Consider the following 5,850-nt stretch of genomic DNA (forward strand, 5'->3'; position numbering starts at 1 on the left):
AGGACCTCAGAGGAGGATTGTGTTCTTAAGAGATTTAGAGAGTCAGCGAGTGTCACAGCATATATGGCTGTGGTTTATCTAGACACACACACCATCATCCAGGCAGGGCCAGGTCGTGTCAGATCGTGTCCAGACCACCACGTACAGCCCACACACCTGCTCCTTAGAATGACTCACAACCTCATAGTGTGAAGCTGTTTTATTGAATAGCCAACATTTGGACCAATTTGTCCAATTAAGGCATAATATGGAAGAGGGTGGAGCAGGCATGGGACTCTTGTGTATTGTCAATATTGTATTACAGTGATATTATAAGTGTTAGAATTTAAAATCATGTGTTTTGGGGTTTCGTTTTTTACATTGAGCTTGGCAAATACTGAATCGGCGTTGCATGGTACGCCAAGCGAAGCCACAGCGATAAATTATGGGGTAGTTCGAAAATTAGACCCTATTAAAGTTTCATAGTCTGGTGGGCAGACTGAAACACCCAGATGGTGAGTCTAAACCGCTGTTTTCCAAACGTCCACCTCAGCAGTTAGCGGTTATCCCTAAGCATGTGTGAGCTTAAGTGCCAACAAGCACAGATGGGGCAGTTGCTGATAAATTGGATAAAATCGGCGGCTAATTGAATTGAATCAATCAGATCTTACTGGGTTCGCCGCTGCGAATCGCACGGACGTTGACAGGTGATGTTTTTGCAGAGCTATAGTCTAAATGGTTTTCTGGATGCAGAGAGGAGCAAAAGGAGGGAGCATTTATGAGCGATGCAATGCACGAGCCCTGTGGTGCAGGGTAGTGGGACGGATGGGGTGGGATGGGCAGACAGATGGGTGGACTGATGGATGGATGGATGGGTGGACGGATGGATGGATGAATGGAGTTCTGGATTAAAACCGGAGGGGTAGAGGAGGAGGAGAGGAGTGGCATCAGGAGATAAATGAATGATGAGAAGACGGGGGTATAGGTACAGTATAGTGAGCTCTGGATTTCTGATGAGATGTAGGCTATTGCATACCTCCTCGTCATGCTGCTGCTGCTGCTGCTACTGTGGGTTTACGGCTGGCTGGCGTGGACAGGAGTGTGTGTGAGCGGAGTGTGCCTTGTGTCGACACACTCGGCACGCCATCACCATCACCGCCTTCTCCTCCTCCTCCTCCAAAACCTGGGGGTATTATAGTGTCCTCTTCCAGACCCTCTCTCTCTCTCTGGTCTCTATAATCACACAATGAACATCCCCCTCACTGGATATCTGGAGGTATTACAATTGGCATAGCAGCTGTCCATCTGTTCTGCAACAGCTCCACAGCACACACGGTCGTCCAAGATCCTGCTGCTTGGTTGGCTGCACAAACCTTAGGATGTTTTCTCTGACTCCCTTTCTCCTTCTCCTGATTTTTGTGGTTCCGTTACACACGGCAGCTCCTCTCAGTAATGTTCTCTCTCTATATTTCCCTCTCTCTCTCTCTCTCTCTCTCTCTCTCTCTCTCTCTCTCTGCCTTCCTCTCTCGCTCTCTCTCTCTCTCTCTGCTCCAATAGCTTTCCCTTTTTACTTCCTTTCTGAAGATGTTATTTCACGTAGAATCAGTGTCCGAGCGTGTCTCTCCCTCTTCTCCTCCATGCATCAGTTATCCAGAGTCACACAGCCTCCTCCAAAGGAAATAAGGAGGCAGCAGAGGAGAAAGAGTGCGGCTGTATAGTCCCTCACATCGCTAGGCAGGGCTGATGAGGAGGAGGTGCAGGGAGAGAGAGAGGGGAGAGAAAACAAAATCCACTCCCTCCTCGTATGCAGAGAGGGGCTCGATCTGTTTCCAAGGGTCAGTGTAAAAGCATGCTGCAGGTCCCCCGAGTCCTGACAGGATGGAAGAAAAAAAACACCCACCCAGGTCTCTTTCTTTCTTTCTCTCTCCCCCCCCGCCAGCCCCCGTCCTTCTTTGTGTGTCAAAGTCCTGCTCCTTTTTCTGATCTCCTCTTTCTCTCTCTCTCCTCTCCTCTATAGTCCTCCCAGCTCTCTCTGTTGTTCTTAGAAGCAGCTGCTGGGGCTGTGGTGGAGGCTGCCTGTCAGGCAGACCGCTACACTGACGGAGCTCTCTGCCCACGTCACTGCATACTTAGCAGGATGTCCCACGTGACCCAGTTAGATTCTCACTCTCCTCCCTCCCTCCTCAGCCCTGCCTCCCTCCCTCTCTCTCCCTCCCTCTCCCTCCCTCCCTCTCTCTCCCTCCTTCTGCTCTGTTCTCTAACCCCAGCCTACCCCCCCCCCCCCACCCCCCTCCATGTGGGCGTAAAATAGGAGGGGATTTAAAGAAGTCCATATGAAGCGTGGTGGTGGGCCAGTTGTTGTCTGACTGCAGCTGGATTCTTCACCATATGTGTGTGATTTGTTTATCGCTGATGCTTTAGCAGTTGAATATTCAACAATACAAAACATATATATATTATAAAATTAAAAAAATTAAATACATTGAAATAAACATTAAAAAAATAACGGATCTACAAGCTCATAATGTGTCGCATCGCGACTCATTGATCGCGACACATTATGAGCTTGTAGATCGGCTATATAGGAAAATAGGAAATACTCCAGTAAAGTGAAAAATCCTCAACTTAAGTACAATACTTAAATAAATGTACTTAGTTACTTTACACCCCTGTATGTATGTATGTATGTATGTGTGTGTGTGTGTGTGTGTGTGTGTGTGTGTGTGTGTGTGTGTGTGTATATATATATATATATATATATATATATATATATATATATATATATATATATATATATATATCTCACATCACCGTTATTTATGCATGATGATTTATGCATATTATTATATCTAGAGGTTTAATTAAAAAAAGAAGATATATACTGTATGTGAACTCCCTCCATGCCATTCTTGAATTTAGCTCTTTCAATTCAATCCGAATGTATTTGATTGACTTTGAGAGTATACCTCCAAGGCCACCTTGGCCCTAATGGCCCCACTATATCAGTTGTACAGGGATGGATGACACACTGCCTAACTCATTAATGACTTAGACACAACAACACAAATCCTGCATCGGCTTTCACGCACCTTTGCACACACGGGTGTTTCTTGATATGGGATTAAATAACATTATTGTCTCTTCGCTTATGCTGGGAGCTCCATCCATGGTTGCCACGCGGCAAAGGATAGGAACAGGAAGCAAATGAAATCATCGTTCATGTTAAAGGAACTCGCCATGTCACGGGAACATCAAGCGAGATGGAAAGTGGCCTCTTGTAATGCCAGTGGCAAGAGGCAGCGCAGTAAATATTGTAAGGTATCACCACTGCATAGGAGCATGGGTGACTGAATAATTAATAGGAGAGCTGGCTTTGACAGAAATACTTTGGAGGCCATTAGCTCCGCTACCTGGCTGGTGAGAGCATATTTGTCAGAAGAAAGTAATGCCGGGGCGGTGATTGATTTCCCGTGGCTGCCAGGTTAGAGGCAGTGCCTCTGCACATTAATATCATGTGGCATCTATTAGCTAGGTGACTTCCTCAACTCGTCTGGCCTGGCTGCTCCGGGTGAAGATTGCCGTATCAAAAAATTTAACTTGTCATCATTAATTGTTTGTGTGCCGTGGGAGTCTCTTCTAACACATTGTCAGTGTCTCCTCAACCGAAGACACATGCACTCGTGCAGCCACGCCAGCAATAACACATGTGGTGTGTGTGTGTGGCGTGAGGACCACCCCTCCCCCACAAAAGGGCAGTTTTTACAGATAGATGTCAGTGAGGAGTGAGCAAGCACATTCACTGTGATTGTAATCATGTGTCGTAATATTACTTTTCTGTGGATGGATTCATGGTCTATTATTTGAGTAAAATAGCTCTGTATTTTTTGTATCTACATATCTACATACAATAATATCTACAAATGTAAACCTTGATGTGAAGAAAACGTAGATGTGTGTTTTAGCACACATCTACAAAACAAAAAGTTCATTAAACTTCACCATGAGCAGTCAAATAATGAACAGAGGCACGGCCAGATTTTCTTTTTGCACTTTCAAATACAAATCGCCCGCATTAGCATAGCAATCTGGAAACCCTTCCTATTTGAATAATTTCTAATTTCTATGCTTTCAGTCATGGTCAGTTCACCATAAATGGCAAATTCTAAAAAGAATTGCCAAATGACAATGAAAATAACGCAGTTTGTATTTTTATTATTATTTATTTTTGTTGCATTCTCAATCTACACATTTTTGTTCAGTAATTTGTTTATTTTTCCTTGTTCTATAAATTCCAAAGAACATTTTTTGCTGCAGAGTGTCCTCCTCTGCAACATTGTTTTTCTCTCTCTCTCCTTCACAGACAATGCTGGAAGATGGAAAGCAGTTATCTCATTGCCACACCTTCACAAGACAGCTTCAGATGAAATGTGAGTTGTTATTGCTTTTCTTAAAGAGAGGAGTTGCAATATCCTGTGGCAGAGCCTGAAGTGGAGACAGGGACGCCTGTGTGAATATCTTTCCCTGGTCTCTCTCTGCTTCGCTCAACTAAAGCTACACAGTAAAATCATGAGTGTTAATCCATAAAGACCTATATATCATTTAATAATATATTTATAACATTTTTAACTCAAACCTTTGCTCAGTCTTTTTGGAAAATAACTATAATATCAGTGGTTCTCAAACCTTTTCATCTCAAGGACCCCCAAAATGATATGTATTTGGCCGCGGACCCCCATCTACAAGCTCATAGCTTGTAGATCAAAACAATTGTAGATCTACAATTTTTTCGATTTTTTTTTTTTAATTGTGGAAGATTTTTTAAAATATAATTTTGAGGGTAGTTAATACCCTCACAAAAACATGCAGTAATCCTGGTCACTATAGTGCCTCCCCCTGGCCAGCCGGGGCGCCTGATGGAGGGGAAAGGAACTGGTTGGAATAACGTGTTCCTTCCACACGCTACGTCCAACCAGGGAAACTCTCCCCTGTCAGGTGACAAGAAGGTCAGTTGGCTCTCATGCATTGAAGGAGGCATGAGCTCGGCCCTGGCCTCCCTAGGTTGGCAGAGGGAAGGTAGTGCCCAGGATTACATAGACAATTGGCACTGGGTGTAAAAAATAGGGTTACAAAATCGTGGGATAAAAATTTAAAGTAAAAAAAATAAAATATAATTTTGGGGGTCCTTGACATGAAAAATGTTGACCGCTGATATGAGAAAATGAGAACCACTGATAAATAGCAACATATGTATAAAAAGAATATTTTTAAAAAAAGAACTGTTTAGGATTTAGAAGACATTTGTAGAATCCCCCAGAAGCAAAGATTTGAGTTAAAACTGTTCGCTTTGAAAAACATATATATTCAAAGATGTGCACACATTTTCACGATTTTTCTAATAAATAGCAGATGTACAAGCTCGTAGCGCGGCACTCGGTGCCGCGCTACGAGCTTGTATATCTGATATTTTTGAATAGCCCAAAGAAATCTTAAAATGACACCGATGCGTTCCAGGTCTTAACTCATTCACTGCCAGAATTATTTCTGGCCTGTTTGAACACCGCCAAGATTTTTCATTGAAAAAAAAAAGTACTCAGGAGCCGAGATACAGAATTTTTAAGTTTTAAGTTAACAAGGAAGTGGATGGGAGTCTATATCTTCGAAAAATCATATCTCCTTGGTCTTTGGGTCAAAAAAAAAAAAAAAAATCTAAAAAAAAAAAAAAAAAAAAAAAAAATATTTTTAATTTTTTAATTTTTTTTAAAAAGTCGTTTTAGTCGTTCTTGGCAGGCATGGCTTATGGACAGAAGTCGTTTTAGTCGTTCTAGGCAGTATATGAGTTAAAGGGTTAATATAACTCAGAGTGTGTACACA

General features: G+C 42.7%; 1 protein-coding gene across 1 annotated transcript in view; it reads right to left on the reverse strand.

Moving 5' to 3' along the window:
• Positions 1–1,889, reverse strand: part of b3galt2 (UDP-Gal:betaGlcNAc beta 1,3-galactosyltransferase, polypeptide 2) — a 7,616-nt gene extending 5,727 nt beyond the window's left edge. Inside the window, exon 1 of the mRNA XM_084066517.1 lies at positions 1,016–1,889. The gene's annotated coding sequence lies outside the window, so the exon portion shown is untranslated. The remainder of the gene's footprint in view (positions 1–1,015) is intronic.
• Positions 1,890–5,850: the final 3,961 nt, after the last annotated feature.

The sequence above is a fragment of the Gymnoscopelus microlampas genome, assembly GCF_963454915.1.
Source record: "Gymnoscopelus microlampas genome assembly, chromosome: 9".
Lineage (NCBI taxonomy): Eukaryota > Metazoa > Chordata > Actinopteri > Myctophiformes > Myctophidae > Gymnoscopelus > Gymnoscopelus microlampas.